We start from the raw sequence: 18,794 nt of genomic DNA on the forward strand, positions 1-18,794 counted from the left end.
CAAGAGACAGCAATATCTGGGTCCTTTCAGCAAAATCTTGCTAGTGTATGCAATGGTGTCAGCTTTTGGAAGCTGATTATGGGATGGATCCCCGGATATGGCAGTCTCTAGATGGTTCATCCTTTTGTCACAGCTCCAAACTTTGTCTCTGTAACTCCTTCCATGGGTGCCTTGCTCCCAATTCTAAGAAGGGGCAAAGTGTCCACACTTTGGTCTTCGTTCTTCTGGAGTGTCATGTGTTTTGAAAATTGTATCTTATATCTTGGGTATCCTAAGTTTCTGGGCTAATATCCACTTATCAGTGAGTACATATTCTGTGAATTCCTTTGTGATTGGGTTACCTTGCTCAGGATGATGCCCTCCAGGTCCATCCATTTGCCTATGAATTTCATAAATTCATTCTTTTTAATAGCTAAGTAGTATTCCATTGTGTAAATGTACCACAAGACTCATTGTGACGAATATCTGCAAGTAAAAGTGTGTGGACAAAAGGATATACCTTGGGACACACTGTGACACACTATTGCTTCCCCTGTGTTTGTTTTGTTTTAATAATTTTTAAAACTTTTTTCTATTTTCTTTTTGGGGGGGGAGTTTGCATGGGCAAAGGGTGCATAGGAAGGAAAGGATGGGCAGATGAGTGGGATTGGGGTGCATAATGTGAAATTCACAAAGAATCAATAAAAGAACTTTAAATAAAAAAAAAATAAAGAAATACTTGATACATGAGGCTAGAAGACCAAAACACCAAGTATTGGGTAAAATTATTAAATACTTATTAAATAATTTGAGTATAAGAATGTATCAAATTATGAAATCTAATAAATTATTCACAGACCATGATATTATAGAATATGCCCTTTCCCCGAGCATGCCTTGGGTCTAGCACAGAACATAACATGAACCTACCATTACCATAATAAATTCAGTAGAGATTATCCTGGCCTGATGTCAGTGGTAACTAAAACAGCAAAACAGTAGAATGATGTTGATGTTTATGTTCATTAATACTCAAGAATAGAATATGGAGGTATACTAATCACAGGACACCCTCCCAAGCTTCCAGCCTTTCCTTTTTTCTACCTTCTCCAGTTGAAAATATGATCATAGATTGCAATAGAGCGTATAAACAGTAGAAAATAAGCTGAAAGTATAAATTTATGATATAGCTTCTATGAGACCATTATTCATGATGGGTTGGGTTTTGAGGTGGCACGTGTGTTTGAGAAGCACACATACTCCTTTAAGTGACTTCTCACCTATGGTCTATATATAAAATAAACTCATTAGTTCACCAAGTTAAGCTTTCAAAAATCTTATTTGGATCTATTATTGCCATTCTCTTGTGAATAGCTGTTTGTTCATATTACCTCCCAGAAAATTAATGCAACAAACTGACACCTAATAATGAGGCATAACCGAATCAAATATGACTTAAAGAGGGTTTATTACATGACCCTGGAAATGGGTATCAATGGAGAAAACTGGGGTTGAACTGCTGGAGGATGGGATGTCTATGAGAGTAGTCTTTTCTCCCTCTGTGAAATGTGGTATGCTTTCTTACTGTAGCAGCAGTTTCATGAACTTACCTTACTATGAATAATACAGCATGCAACTAAAGTCTGTTCCATATAAAGGTGCACTATCCATGGGAGGAGATGTAAAGGGGATATCATCTTTTGTGTGGTCTGATATGATAGAGCTGCTTAATTAATGGGATTGTGCTGCCTAGTGTTATATCAACTTGACACCAGCTAGAGTTAGCTGAGAGGAGAGAACTTCAGTTGAGAAATTGATTCTGTAAGATTGAGCTGTAGGCAAGAATTTGTTTTTTAAGTAGTGATTAATGTGTGAGGGTCCATCCTATTATGGGTAGTGCTACCTTTGTGCTTGTGGTCCTAGGTGCAATAAGATACCAGGCTGAGAAAGCCATGATGAGCAAGCTTGCAATCAGCATCCCTCTATGACTTCTGTATAAGCTATCAACTCCTGTTTCTAGGTTCCTGCTCTGTTTGAGTTCCTACCCTGAATTCCTTAAGTGATATACTACAATGTGGAAGTACAAGCCAAATAAAATTTTTCCTCTGTAAGTTGCTATTGGCCATGGCATTTCATCGGAGTCATAATAACCTTAGCTAGGAATGTTAATCAGAATATTATCACAGCTGATGTTTGTGTATGTATGATGAATCACTGAAAAAGACTGAAGAACTAGCCTCTCCAATAGCATATATGTGATAAGATCATCTATTAGCCACTGCAAAAATTGCTTGCACATTGCTATACATAACAAGAAATTCAACTTGCACTGGTTGAAGCTTGGTCACACCTAAGAGATGAGATAGAATGAAAATGACTCATGTGCATAAACGTAAACATTCTTTATGTCATCATATGATTCTGTGGGTAAGCTGAACAAACAAGAAGATGAAATAAAGATGCTGGCTTCCTATTTCTTATGACTATCAGAAGTAGAAAAATAGAACCAGACGTTGGTGGCGCACCCCTTTAATCCCAGCACTCGGGAGGCAGAGGCATCAGATTTCTGAGTTTGAGGCCAGTCTGTTCTACAGAGTGAGTTCCAGGACAGCCAGGGCTACACAGAGAAACCCTGTCTTCCCCTCCCAAAAAAAGTAGAAAAATAAGTGAGTGCAAATTAGGTCTGTGATAAAGTACTGATACTGGGATCCAAAAATTTGGAACCCCTGGGAATCATTAGACAGTGAGAAAAAAAGAGACATATGCACAAGTAAGAAATAGAGAATATTTGTAAGAACAAAAGTTTAATTGACAAGAGAAAATATATTGTTCAACTTTCATTATGAACTTTTTCAATGGCTCAGTAGAAAAAAAAGTATGATATATAAGGAGTACACTGCCGCAAAGCTGGTTAAATTAGGACAGACTTGTAATCAAGAATTAAGAGTCTTTTACATGTGTTTTGCAAAATTTTATTCTAAGTTTCTGGGCTAATATCCACTTAACAGTGATGCATATTATGTGTGTTCTTTTATGATTGGGTTACCTCCAAGATACAATTTGCAAAACACATGAAACTCAAGAAGAAGGAAGACTAAAGTGTGGATACTTTGTTCCTTTTTAGAACGAGGAACAAAATACCCATGGAAGGAATTACAGAGACAAAGTTTGGAGCTGAGATGGAAGGAAGGACCATACAGAGACTGCCCCACCCGGGGATCCATCCTATAAACAACCACCAAACTCAGACATTATTGCATATGCCCACAAGATTTTGCTGACAGGACCCTGATATAGCTGTCTCTTGTGAGGCTATGCCAGTGCCTGGCAAATACAGAAGTGGATGCTCACCGTCATCTATTGGATGGAACACTTGGGCACTAGAGAAAGTACCCAAGGAGCTAAAGTGGTCTGCAACCCTATGGGAGGAACAACAATATGAACTAACCAGTACCCCCAGATCTGTGTCTCTAGTTGTATATGTAGCAGAGGATGGCCTAGTTGGCCATCAATGGGAGGAGAGGCCCTTGGATTTGCGAATATTATATGCCCCAGTACAGGGGAATGCCATGGACAGGAAGCAGGAGAGAGTGGGTTGGGAAGCAGGGCAGGGGGAGGGTATAGGGGACTTTCAGAGAAGAAAATATATAATAAATAAAAAAATTAACATTAAAAAAGGAGTCCTTTACAGCCCAGCTTGTGAAAGCATAGATGAGAGGCCAGATACGATCAATCTGATAAGATTATTCTGAATGCTCTGGAAGCAGAGAAAGAGGAATGTAACTACAGATAGCTCCTTAAGGCTGAATAATCGAAGAAAATATAAAGGAATCCAATCCTTGCTAGAATGGCACAAATCCCCACGTATATCACGGACTGTAAGGAAACAGTGGAAAGACTGGCATTACTAAAAGAATGAGGCATGAAAGATGTTAGGTTTGCTAACAAGTTTCCTGGGCAAGATAGGGCTGTGCCCAGTGAAAAGTGGAGAGAGAAGTTATATCAGCGAGGATTTCAGTATTAGTATGGGGATTTGATAAACCCAACTGGGAAATGTGATATTTATGAATGAGGAGGCATTTGAAAGATATGAGTAACAGAGTAGCATGAAAATTGAGTTCCTTAAGTACCAAGGGAATCAGAAAGTGTAAAAGGCTGTGAGGAGCAGATGTGGCAGCAGTCCCAAATGGCGCCCTGGACTGCAGCCAAGTCTTATGACTTGCACCTGACTTCCTCATACACCAGAAAATCAGCTGCATCCATCATGAGAACTGCTCAGGTGCACCATGATGCAAGATTGGACCATATGACAAGTGATGATTCTGACCAATGGACTGCTGTTACGTGGACTGGGCTGATGGGGCATGGTTGAGAGGATATATAAGGGATTGCAATTGGGGGCGGGTGGTTGTTGTTTTTTTCCTGGAGATATTGATTTCTGGAGAGAGATTCATGCATGATGTTGAAAGGTTCCTGAATAAACTGCTTTGAGAAGAACGTAGTGTTGTCACTCTTTTCTGCTGGTTGGAATAGGAAGCCACAAAAGGCTAAAACAGATAACTGGGTATGTCCTGGTCAATGGAGGTCAAAGTAGGTAAAGTTAGTTTGGATCCAGAGTTCCTAGAGAAGAAATGAAGAGAAAGCTAAGTGTTGTGTCAATTAGCCTCTGGAAGGCTTTAAAGCTTGAACCACACTTTGAAAAGGCATAAATGATGAAACTGTACAAATTAAAAGGAAAAATCTTGCACTGTGGATAGACAATTATCCCCAGAAACAATGTAAATTTGTCTCCTATAAGATTGTATGCTGGGGTATAGTTTGTTCACAGAGACCTCAGGCCTCTCAGCATCCACCTGAAGCTAAGGGGCTGTCAGTGACAATGGCAATGGCTGTAGCTGAATCACCAACTTCTTTTCAGACCTGGAGCACCAGCTCAAACAGCAAGTACAACTCAGCTCTTCCTTTGGCTCTGGATTAGGCCAAGAGGCCTCATCTAGTCCCATACAATCTGCAAGCACTGGCAGATAATCAAAAGTTCCATAATAAAGATGTCTTCTGGAATGTGTTTGTGTATTGTGGTGATGTAAATAAACTGATGTCTCTCATACATGCTACTATAACCAACATTGCTCTTTGGAGGAAATAACTGATATCAGCAGTGAAATCTTTTCATACATGTATTGTATTTGACATTCCATCCTCTTAGCTGCCAGCTTTGGATACCAGTTGATACCTGTTTGGAATGGATGGTGGTGGATATTCAGAGAAATTGCATGCCTTTTATGGAAAGATTTTATTACATCATGAAGCAATGTCAAACTCTGAGTTGCCCAAAACATTTGAAAAACAAATATATGAAAACTATTAAATATTATCTGCTAAAGGATGTAAAAGAAGGTGTCATAGGGGAAAGGCACCCTCAAAAGTCATATGACCATTTAATGAAAAAACTAGGGCAAGAGTTGTATTCTTTTTTTATGTCTTATGGCCAGAGAGGACATCAAAACATCCAAAGTCTAAATACTTTGAATTGGTTTATTTGGGGAGTGACTTTTATCTTAGGATCCTGGACTAAACCTAGGACCTTACAATTGCTAGGCAAGCATATTAACACTGAGGTAATCTATTTATTCAATATTTGTGGCCTCTAATTTTTTCATAAGTAATCTGCTAGCATGTCTGATTTATTATTATTTTTAGATGACAATCATTTGTATTTATTTGTTCTATCTTGATAGGTTTATTATTTGCATTAAATGAGATATTACTGACACATACTTCTTAGTACCGTGTCAATTTCATCATCATCAATGCTTAGTATATCTTTTCTCCTCTCCTTTATATTTTTGGATTATTATCATACTATGTGAATATTTATAAGGGTCATATATAATATCTTACTAGGCAGGGAAATTGGATAATTTAAATTCTGGAAATAGTACTTGCTTGCTCTTGATTATGCTACCAACTCAGTTGGTCCTTGAGCGCCCTTTGTAAAAGATAAAAGGGTTACACAAATGAGAATCCCTTATAATACTTACTCATGAAATTCTTTGTATTTCACAGAGAGGGGGAGATGGAGAGAGAGAATGAAGGAGGAGGAAGATATTAAATTCTTACCTAAAAGAAAACCTTGGTGTTGTTATGCATCCAGTACAGTACCTTGCACATAATAAGGACTCACCAGATAGCATTTAACTAGATGTTGGATTGAGGGATCTTTATGAGGCACTAAACTAGCCAGGAATGCTAACACATGCCTGTAATCTCAGGCCAAACAAACAAACAAAAAGAAACAAACAACAAAAAACAGGATTGAGGATTGTAAAATCAATATCATCTCAGGAAAAAAAAAAAAACACCTAACAAAAACCTTATTGCTAAAGACCCTATGTATATGTCCTACATGATAGAGAAATCAGGCTGTGGCTGAACCAGAAGGCTCTCATTTCTTTGTTGCTTTTATGGTGCTGGAAGTGTTATGCAAACTTCTAGAAGAGAATTGTCATCTGCATTCACGTGTGAACACTGTGTGCTACACTATTAACAGACCATTTAAGATATGCCTTTTGGTTCAGTAGTGATGTGACTATTTTGTATGCAACTACAGACATTCTGACTGCATTTAAGGCTGCTTCATATTTAGTTCTATAAATCAAGACAAAAACCTATTCCCAGAGAAGTTATCACTCCTCTCTTCTACATCTCTAATTTCAAGTGATCTTGAAAAGCTATATAGTATGTACAAAATGGGAAATGGAAAATTAGCTGAAAAAGGGATTCCCTGATGCAGTTTCCAAGTAATCATCATCCATAATAAGGTGGGACTTTGCACCTTTGGGCATTATCCATTTTTCCGACAGTATTTACTCACATATGCTCTGTAAGTAAGCTCAGTTTATTCACTGGTTCACCAAGTTGGACTTTTTGGTAGGATCCTTATGTTTTCTGTTATTGGTGTATTACTTGGAAATGAAGACACAATTCTTTACTACTCCTCCTCAAAAGTTAATTCTACACAGATGAACAGAATGCAAAACGGTACTCCATGGGAAAGGATGAAACCAAGTTGATGTGCTCTAGAGTCATTCATGAGGGACCAACCACTTTCATGAAAGCCCAGTCATCTCTGACTTCATGTGGAATCCAGACAGGATAAAGGATCCCAGAGGTGATATCTCTAGATTAAATTTTAAGCATGTACCCATCAGCGCTGCTGACATATCTGTATAAACATCTCTGTGGCAAAGGTGGGGAGCCCACCAGTGTTACCAGTGTTCAGCAACTAATTCACTCCCGTTTCATAAGATGATAAAAAATTAAAAGCTTCTCTAAAAGCAGAGGGAATTAGAGCTGGCTGGGCACCAGGCCCTGTAGCTATGCTCATGAATCAGTGTTGCTTCTCTTCTTGGGTACAAGCCCATTCCGGAACCCATGCCACCTGTTGTTGCTGCTGTTTTCTATTTAAGCTTCTCTTATTTGTAAAGAATGTTTGCAACTCTGATTGACAAGCTTTTTCTTTTTTTCATTTTTTTTTATAAAAGCCGTTGGATGAGGATCAAATGCAGATCTTTGTTTTTAGTAAGGCACCAATATCTCATTGGGTCACAAGAAGTGCACAGTGGAAGTTAGAATAAGAAAGAATTATCATCAAGGGACACCTTGTCCCAAACATTTAAATGTTTTTTTCAGACCTTTTAAGAAAACACCTTTAAATATTTTTGAGTAGTACATTAGTTGAAAAATATAACTGGTTCCTGATTTCATTTACAAATGTACTTCTCAGTCTCATATTTATATCATCTTATACATGACATTTTTACTGCATGAAAATTGGTTTGTTTAAAAAGATAGGTCCTATAAAAATGTAAGATGTGATAATATACTGTATACATTTCAGGTACATGAAGCAGTTCCTTCTGTTTAAATTCTAATTGGTCATCTTATGAAAAATGTGCAATTAAAAATAGTATTTGCTAAGATGTAAGAGTTTGTAAAGATAATTTTTGGAGTGGAAATTGCTAAGTCGCTAGAAGATTCCAAGATAAAATTTTACCATCAAGAGAAGGGATTCACATTGAATTTAGGAGATTTCTTGGAATACCTTCTGTTTATTTTTTTTATTATTATTATTTTTTTTTTTTTTGGTTTTTCGAGACAGGGTTTCTCTGTATAGCTCTGGTTGTCCTGGAACTCACACTGTAGACCAGGCTGGCCTCGAACTCAGAAATCCGCCTGCCTCTGCCTCCCGAGTGCTGGGATTAAAGGTGTGCGCCACCACGCACGGCTCTGTTGTTTTCTTTTGTATGGGCTCTTTATGATGAGCACATGGCATCTGTAAATCATTAAGCTATATGTTCCTGAGATAGATTTTCATTTAGTATCCATGTAACATGTTATTGAGTTCTTTCCTCCATGTAGAAATGGGAAATGCTATCTATCACTAATGTAGGGAATAATAGTATGCTTACAAAATGCTTTCAGAGAATCGTTTTGATCTTCATATGATTTCCATACAATAGTGATGTGTATGTAAAAGAAAGACTAGAAGCCACGGTTACTTTCCTCATAATGCTTTGGAAATCTGCCAAAAAAATATTAATTGTGAGTATCAAAATGTCCTACCATTATACATTTTTGCTTTTTATCATGGTGTACTCCTTATTACAGATATTTGAGTATTTCTTAATCTGCAAATATATCTAACTGGACCCTGCCAAATATTATCAAGTTGCTAACTACAATCTAATCTTTCAGAGAACTTCCTTTTTTTTGGCTTTATTTTTCAGAAAATGGGACAGAAAAAGCTTATCCTTTCTTTTTTTATTAGATATTTTCTTTATTTACATTTCAAATGTTATCCCCTTTCCTAGTTTCCCCTCTGAAAATCCCCTATCCCCTCCACCCCTCCTGCTCCCCAATCCACCCACTCCCATTCCTGGCCCTGGCATTTCCCTATACTTGGGCATAGAACCTTCACAGGACCAAGGGCCTCTCCTCCAATTGATGACCGACTAGGCTATCCTTTGCTACATATGCAGCTAGAGCCATGAGTCCCACCATGTGTTTTCTTTGATTGGTAGTTTAGTTCCAAGAAGCTCTGGGAGTACTGGTTAGTTCATATTGATGTTCCTCCTATGTGTCTGCAAACACTTTCAGCTCCAAAGCTTATATTTTCTTAAATGGAGCAGATAATTATCCAATTTTATACTACTACTGACAAGTTTTCTCCTCTTTCCCTAACTCCCCTCTAGTGGTTAACTAGGAAGTTTAACAGGGTATATTCAGTCTGTCCCATGTCCAAGAAATAACATTGGTCCAAGTCCAAGAACACAGAGAAAAACAATCAGCACAGAAACAGTTTCCCCCTGCCACAGGTTCAGAAACCACTTATAGCAAGTCTTTTATACTTCTCAAACATCAACGTACTAATGCTAGTGTTTCTATGTAAATAAAATATTTTATTAATACACAAGCATTTTGTCTATATCACACTTATATTTTCTCTTCTCCTCTACTTGTCTCTTTCTCCATATAGCATACTTATACTAAGCGACTTCAGTGTTAAAATACCTCTTCTTTCATCCCCAGTAGAAGAGAATACTGAAAAATTTCTTAGGACTTGCCCATCTTAAACATATTATTCTCCTCACCTATATGTCAGAAAAAGAAAAAAAGAGAATACTGAGTTTCTGTCATAGCATGAACAGTCAAATAGGACCAATTAATGCCACTTTATAAGTATAAAATTTCTGTGTGTGGGGAAATAACAGATCAACAGTGAGAACTTAGATTATTAAAGACAGTACCTTTCATGTAACAGCTTTGTCTGAGAATTCTTATAATAATAATAAGCAGTGTATAATATAATAAGCAGTGTATCAGCAATAGTTCTTGAGTTTAGCACAAATTTAAGATGAGGCTATAACAAGAACACAAGAGAAACAAGTATTGTGACATCTCACACCACTAAATGTACTTTTTGCCAATTGTAGTGTGGGGTGTCTAAGAACCCATAGAGATGACAGCTTTCTGTTTTGATTTGATTTTGACAAAATTAATTATTATTAATAAGTTAATGTTTATAACTTCACATATTTGAATACAACCAAAAGCATCTCTTACTAGTCACTTTCAGTGGAATCATTTGGACCTCTGGTTTGTGTCTCCTCAAATACAATTATAAAAGAGAAAATCAACTGAAAACCTGAAAATACATTGTATGAAGGATGGAAACCAAATTTTATCAGAATTTTAGGGCCTCACCTAGTTCATCTGGGAAATGAGAAGCTGAGAATAATATAATTTGGCACTTTTATATTCATTCTACATCTGGCAATATGTGATCTGATAAACTTGACAATGTTACCTGAAGATTTACATCATTTTATATGCATTATACATATTAAAAATAAATGCATGCTTTCATTTCTATCCAGATCTTCATAACATTTAATAGCAAAAGTACCAGGGAAAAGTTTTGCACTTTAGTCTGACATTTATAAATGTTCATTGACTTGAAAATGATGCTCTGCTGTCATTAATACTTAAAAGGTAACTCGCTGGAACTTCTATGTAATTCTCTCTCTGTTTTTCTCAATGTTTAACTTCATGTTACAAAAATGACCACTGAACAATAGGCCTTATCATATAAGGAATAAAGAAACTGAAAAAGAGTAGTGGGGTATGACAACAATAGACTATAATTACTCTTTTGTCTCTTTACACTTCCTAAAGTTTGAGTTAGAGATCACAAAGAAGAGTTATTTGAAGTGGTAGGCAACCCATGTTTATTTTAATTTTATTTTTATTTTTTTAATTTATTAGGTATTTTTTTCATTTACATTTCCAATGCTATCACAAAAGTCCCCCATATCCTCCCCCCCCCACTCCCCTACCCACTCACTCCCACTTCTTGGTCCTGTTGTTCCCCTGTTCTGAGGCATATAAAGTTTGCAAGACCAATGGGCCTCTCTTTCCAATGATGGCCAACTAGGCCATCTTCTGATGCATATACAGCTAGAGACATGAGCTCTGGGGGGTACTGGTTACTTCATATTGTTGTTCCACCTACAGGGTTGCAGACCCCTTCAGCTCCTTGGGCACTTTCTCTAGCTCCTCCATTGGGGGCCCTGTGATCCATCAAATAGCTGACTGTGAGCATCCACTTCTATGTTTGCTAGGCCCCAGCATAGCCTCACAAGAGACAGCTATATCAGGGTCCTTTCAGCAAAATCTTGCTAGTGTATGCAATGGTGTCAACGTTTGTAGGCTGATTATAGGATGGATGCCTGGATTATGCCTGGGTATGGCAGTCTCTAGATGGTCCATCCTTTGTTTCAGCTCCAAACTTTGTCTCTGTAACTCCTTCCATGAGTGTTTTGTTCCCAGTTCTAAGAAGGGGCAAAGTGTCTCCATTTTGGTCTTCGTTCTTCTTGAGTTTCATGTGTTTTGCAAATTGTATCTTGTATCTTGGGTATTCTAAGTTTCTGGGCTAATATCCACTTATCAGTGAGTACATATCATGTTGAGTTCCTTTGTGATTGGGTTACCTCACTCAGGATGATGCCTTCTAGGTCCATCCATTTGCATATGAATTTCATAAATTCATTCTTTTTAATAGCTAATTAGTACTCCATTGTGTAAATGTACCACATTTTCTGTATCCATTCCTCTGTTGAGGGGCATCTGGGTCATTCCATTTGTTCACATCTCAAATGATATCCCACTACCTGGTTACCCCTCTGCTACATCCACTCCAGTAGTGACAAGTGCGACAGGCCCCCGAAAACCTGGGCACTGTCCCGAGGCTAAAAGTTCATGGAAACTTAGTCTCCTGGAATCATGGTATCCTGTATAAAGAATGCTCCAATGTCCTTATTTTAGTTGGTAAACAGATCTGTGTGCTTTCCCTTAATGTTGCTTTATTACAAGTGCTCAAAGGATTGATTTTTGACATATAACTAAGTTAGATTCTATAAAGTCCTTGATCTGACCTTGAGCATGGATATCTAAGTCACTGCCTTACACAGGAATTTACCATTATCTAGGAAGAAGGAAATTTGTGACCTAAGGAGGAACCAGAGTAGATACTTAGAACTATAGAGAGATGAGTTACATCCATATACAAGTATTTACATTGGCCTAGGGGGAAGGTGGACTATACAATAGACTAGAGTAGGAACTATGACAAGGGCATGAAGGCATTGCCCCTGGCTTCTAAGATTAAGTGGACCTTAGGTGAAGCTATTTTTGATCCCAGTTGTTAACATTGAATTTTATCCCAGTTGGTTCCTTCCAGTCCTTCTGTGTTTGCATTCCTCTATTTTGTGTAAGAATCCAGTAACCTCTTTTTAGCTTGCAGGTGTGTCATCCAACTTCCCTATTTTCTTCTGTATAAAAAGTTTGATGCTCAATTTGACAAATTACATTCAGATACACACTCCTTTGTGTCGAGTCTGTCTGTCAATTCCCGCTGACTCCTTGTCCACCTGCAACCATAGACCCGTTCCAACCAGATAGGAGACCGAAAAAGGGGTTAGTCTGCAACACCCCTATGCAATCCTGCCAACCCATCTGCCCTCTCACAGCACCCCTTTGCCTCCATGAGGATTCTCCCTCACCCACCCACCCCACCCATCCACTCCCGATCCACAGCTCTAGCATTCCCTATTTTGGGGCATCAAACCTCCACAGGACCAAGGGCCTCCTGCCCCATTGATGTCAGACAAGGCAAGGCCATCCTCTGCTATGAATGTATCTGGAGCCATGGATCCATCCAGGTACACTCACTAGTTGGTGGTCTAGTCACTGGGAGCACTGGGTGGTCCAGGCAGCCAGCATTGTTCTTCCTATGGGGATGCAACTCCCGCCCCCCCCAAGTCCTCCAGTCCTTCTGCCAACTGTCCCACTGGGGTCCCCAAGCTCAGTCTGATGGTTGTCTGGGAGCATCCGCATCTGTATTGGTCAGGTTCTTGGAGAACCTCCCAGAGAACAGACATACTAGTGCCTATCAGCAAGAGCCTCTTGGTAATAACAACAGTATAGGTGTTTGATGTCTGCAGATAGGATGGATCCCCAGGTGGGGCATGCTACTGATAGCCCTCCCTTTAGTCTCTGCTTCATTTTTTGGCCCTGTCTTTCTTTTGGACAGAAACACTTCTTGTTAAAAACTTTGAGATGGGTAGGTGGGTGGCCCCATCCCTTGATCAGGGGCTGGGCCTATCTACTGGAGATGTTCTTTACAGGTACTATCTCCCCTTCACTGCACATTTCAGCTAAAGTCATCCCAGTTGGATCCTGGGAGCCTCTCGCTTCCCTGGCACCTGGGACCCTCTAGTGGCTACCTCCAGTTCCTCATCTCCCAATGCTACATATTTTTTTCTATTTCCTGACCCCCTTTACATCTCTCCTATTCTCTCCAATACCTGATATTGCCCCCCATCCTCCCCCTCTCCATCCTAGGTACCCCCTCTTTCAGCCTCCCCTGCAATCATCCTGTTCTCCCCTCTATGCAGGACAAAAGACCCTGAGATTCCACTTGACACCAATCAGAATGTCTAAGATCAACAATGCAGGTGACAGCAGATGTTGGCGAGGATGTGGAGAAAGAGAACCATTCCTCCATTGCTTCTGGGACTGCAAGCTGGTAAAAGCACTCTAGAAATCAATCTGGGGGTTCCTCAGAATATTGTACATTGTTCTACCTGAGACCCTATTGTATATTGTTCTACCTGAGACCCAGCTATAACACTACTGGGCATAAAACCAAACGATGCTCCATCATATACAAGGACCCATGCTCCACTAATTTTGTAGCAGCCTTATTTATAATAGTCAGAAGCTAGAAACAGCCCAGTTGTCCCTCAACAAAGGAATGAATACAGAAAATATGGTACATTTACACAATGGAATACTACTCAGCTATTAATAACAGTGACTTCATGAAATTCTTAGGCAAATGATGGAACTATAAAATATTATCCTGAGTGAGATAAATAAGATACAAAAGGATACACATGATATGTATTCACTGCTAAGTGTATATTAGCCCAGAAGCTCACAATGCCCATGATACAACCCACAGACCATATAGAGCTTAGGAGGAAAGAAAACTAGGGTATGGATGCTTTGGTCTGGCATGCCATTTTTAAAGGAGTAAGATATCTTATTCTTTGAAACTGACAGAAATGAACTGGAGAGTGAACTCATTACTATGCTGTGAAAATATTTGTCTCTATGTATATAGTTTCATACTGTGTAAGGGGGATTTATTCTACATCAACTGTAGCCTATGTAGATTCTCTTCAGCCTTTTAATCCTGGTCTGGAATTGAATTGTCTATCATACCATACAAGTTGTTAAAAAATGTGTTTTCTTTCTTTCCACTACAGTTTCATTTTGCACCATTCTTCTTTTCTTGCCCTCAATAGTCTCATTTCCTATGGTCTATAAGTTTTCTCACCTGTAATGCTTTCTATATTGTCCTACAGCAGCATGGTGAACATTGCCAGCAGACCATTAAACACCCTATAATGATGTTTCCATAACCATTTCATCTAGTTAATTCTCATATTATATTTATTTTCAAGTTGTCAACTCTTTTACAACCTGACTACCACTGTGAGACAGATAACCCTGGTTTATATTTTCATATTTCCAAATATGTTTCTATCATAGGACTCATCACTTTCTATATTAGGTTAAGCCATATGAATATCAAATATCATGGTTTTTAATACTATCCATATATCTGTGATTCTTTAGTTCTTATCATTGACTCTGTATTCATCCTTCAATACAAGACTACTGCATTATCTAACTACCTAGTTGACATGTCCTATGGAGAAGTTAACACATAGCATGCTGCCAAACTAGTTTTTTTTTTTTTTTCTTTTCTTACAAGGAAATTTAGTGACACAGCCATTTCTTCCAAGTTGTTGGGACAAAAACCCAGAAACTATCATTGGCATATCACCTTCTCTTAACATTATTTTATGGCTTATATCATCAGTCTTTCCTCTTAGGTGGATCTCTGCAAAAGACCTTCATTCATTTCCTTGTTTTCACCCTTTTCCTACCTCAAAAAATCTGTAGCAACCACAGTAATAAGATTAAAATATAGATCTGTTTGTGTCACTAGACTATTCTTTCAGTGAATATTAAAAGTGAAAAGTCATAACTTAACAATGTCCACGAAGACATTGTTGTCATCTTCTTGTATTTAATGTTTTATTAAGTGACTCTTCTTTCACCGGCTTTTCCCAAAATACTGACCTAAAAACTAACTTGTACTTTAGGTATGCCAGACATTTTCTCGCTTCAGGCTTTGTACTTGCTATTTCTTTCCCCTTAAGGTAGCCCTCCTCTAATAGTGTCATGCTTCCAATATTAACCTCTTTTAGGTTTCTGTACTAAACATTTCACATAACAACAGAAAATGAAAATTCACCACTAAAAATCACAGGTATATTTGGAATCTGAAGATATCTGTTGCAAACAGTTACAGAAAAAATGAACATACAACTTTAATACTTTCAAGGTTGTATTTAAAACCAAATGGATACTACAGGTAGCACCATGTTAAGGGACTGTATTTTTCCCTTCTGAAAGAATAGCGGTTCCTTAAATTTTTGAGTATGTTCAAAACAAACAAACAACAACAACAAAAACAAAAACAAATCACAGAAATACCCTTTATTTCTGAAAAGAAGCATTGATACGTTGACATATATGGTGGTTAGAGTCAAGAGAATCATTTGTGTTAACTTCAGGAAGAGAAGAAGATAAATAGGTTTTTAATTTATTTTTATTTTAAGTTTATTTAGAAATGTTATATATTCACTATGGGTAACATTTTATCTAATGTGAATTCAGTCTTGATGTAAACAAATAATGTTTGTAGATACAATATATTCATAAAGTGAGACACTATTCTCCCTAAGCAAAAAAATAAGAATTTTAGGAGTTAGCATTGAGCCTATCTTTCAGGGAAAATGGGCTTGCATAATCCTAGAAAGCATCCATATATATGAATATAGATATAAATATGGATATGGATACAGATATAGATGATAATACATCTTTGTTCTAGTTTATATATTTCCTGTTTATAAATTATTGCATGTAAAATAAAATACCTCTAAATGAAATTTCACCTTTCATTGTAAATAAAGTACAAAAAAGTAGAAGTGGGATTAAAAGAACAGAATTTAGCCCCGAGGGTAAAAAATAGAAAATATTTTAAAATAATATACTTAATGAAACCCCAGTGAGAAATGAAAAGTTATCTTCTAAAAGTATAATTATGAATATAAAGAAAACATATGTGGCTATTTTCACCCCTTTTGCTTTTCACAAACATTAAACTTAGATTTACTCCATCTCTCTTTCTTTGGGACTTACCTGATCCTTGCTTTCACTCCACTTGCTATCAGAGACCCTGTAACTATAACATATGCTGTAGATACAAGTAAGATACCTGTGATCTTTCTCCCCTCCTACTATACCCCAGTTATCCATACCACATCAAACCTTCAAGCCTTGCTTAGGTTCTACATTCTGAGTTTAGACCCAGGCTGACCAGTTTCTTGAACATTAGCCTGTCAGTAATCCCCTGAATCCCCAGATTTATCCCAGGTTACACATACTATATGCATCTGCAGAGTGATCATTCCTGCTTACATTGTTCCCAACCTCCAGGTTTATCCCAAGTGATACACTCTGTGTGACAGTCCAATCTAGTGAGTCCCTCAGACCCTCATCTACTTGTACCATATATAAGCCCTACCCATACCTGGCACTGATCTCAGAACAGAAGAAGGAGCTCTCTGACATCAGTAACTGCATTGTGGCTCTGGTTTTAAGGGCATCCTGGCTGCAGATGAGTACCCTGGAAACATAACCAAGATCCTGCAGTCCATTGGCACCAAGAACACCAACAAGAACAGGTGCTTCTATGGCCAGTTGCTGTTGACTCCTGATGACCATGTGAATCCCTGCATTGGGAGAGGGGTGATCCTCTTACACTAGACACTGTACCAGAAGGCAGATAATGGACATCCCGTCCCCCAAGTTATCGAGTCCAACGTTGGTGTTGTGGGCATTAAGGTAGATAAGGGTGTGGTGCCCCTGGAAGGAACCAATGGCGAGACCACTACCCAAGGACTGGATGGGGTGTCTGAATGCTGTGCCCAGTATAAGAAGGAAGGATTTGACTGAAAAGTGGCACCGTGTGCTAAAGATTGGGGAACATACTATCTCATCCCTTGACATCATGGAAAATGTCAATGTTCTGGCCCTTATTCCAGCATCTGCCAGCAGAATGGCATTGTAACCATTGTGGAGCCTGAAATTATCCCTGATGGGGACCATTACTTAAAGCACTGCCAGTATGTAACTGGCAGTATGGTAATGGAGACTGTCTACAAGGCTCTGAGTTATCACCATGTCTATCTGGAAGGCACATTGCTAAAGCCCAACATGGTCAACCCTGACCATGCCTGCACCCAGAAATTTTCATTACACAGTGTCCCCTGCTGTGCCTGGGATCACTTTCCTGTCTGGAGGGTAGAGTGAGGAAGAGGCATCCATCAACCTCAATGGTATCAACAAGTGTCCCCTGCTGAAGCCATGGGGCCTTGACTTTCTCCTATGGCTGAGCACTGTAGGCCTTTGCACTAAAGGCCTGTGGTGGAAGAAGGAGAACCTTAAGGCAGCCCAGGAGAAGTACATCAAGTGAGTCCTGGCCAACAGCTTCACTTGTCAAGAAAATTATACTGCAAGTGGCCAGTCTGGAGCTGCAGCCAGTGAATCTCTCTTCATCTCTAACCAGCCTACTAACCAGAGCTGATCTAAGGCTGCTCCATCAACACTCTAGACACCTGCCTACCTACTTGCTATTGAAGAGGGTCCTTCAGGCTCTTTCCCATCACTCTTGCTGCCCTTGTGTGTGCAGTGTTGTCTGTGAATACTAAATCAGCCATCCCTTCCAGACTACTGCCTAAAAACAACTATTGGTGGGTGGGGGGAGAAAACACAATCATTCACCTGAAGAAAATAATGCACAAATCATAATGTGAAAAATGGGAACTCATTAAATTGAATATTATCTAATTTGCTTTAGTCCATTACGTAAGTTTTCTAAAAGAATAATGGAGTTTTGAGGTGTTAAAAGATGTTTTCAAGGCTTTGTGGCTTATCCTAATTTTGAGTACTGAGCAAATTGATATGGGCTGAGGAAAAAGGGAAATATTGAGAGTTTAAAGAAGATTGTTTTAAGATATAGTTTCAGGATGCAGCACATTTGAATTAACAAGCATGTTTCCATGTACCTATAGAGAAGAAGGAGAGTCCTGGAATACATTTCTTAATCCCATATGAGGACAAGCTCCACAAAATCCCTTTTACTTTTCACTCAGTTTGTTTTAATTCAGCAAAGTAAAAACCAAACATATTTCTTGGGAGGCCAAATATGTTATATAAAGTTTTGGGGGTGTTTGAGCATAAAGTCTGGGACTTAAGCATGCAAGATAAGAAGTCTCTTGGAAAATATTTATCAGACAGATATATTTAGAATGAAATTTGACAGACGTTCCTTGAATACTGAGGTTTCTTGTTAGTCTTATTCTTGTTTTCTCATACTAAATAACTTTTTATGGTTAGAAGTAATTATTATTTCTATCTGTTCATTATGCATTTGGATAAAGTTGTATGGTTGAGAGCAGCTGATAGAGGAAGATTTCATTTTTTTTTTTCTAATGATGTGACCTCTGGAAGGTTCACTATATTCCAGGGCAAGCTTCATTATAAGACTA

At 38.4% G+C, this 18,794-nt stretch overlaps 1 pseudogene; it reads left to right on the forward strand.

Annotated features, from left to right (window-relative positions):
- LOC110286377 (fructose-bisphosphate aldolase A pseudogene) overlaps nt 1-17,719 on the forward strand; it is a 40,528-nt pseudogene extending 22,809 nt beyond the window's left edge.
- Nucleotides 17,720-18,794: the final 1,075 nt, after the last annotated feature.

The sequence above is a fragment of the Mus caroli genome, unplaced genomic scaffold (genome assembly GCF_978045245.1).
Source record: "Mus caroli unplaced genomic scaffold, Mus_caroli_1 scaffold_5, whole genome shotgun sequence".
Taxonomy (NCBI): domain Eukaryota; kingdom Metazoa; phylum Chordata; class Mammalia; order Rodentia; family Muridae; genus Mus; species Mus caroli.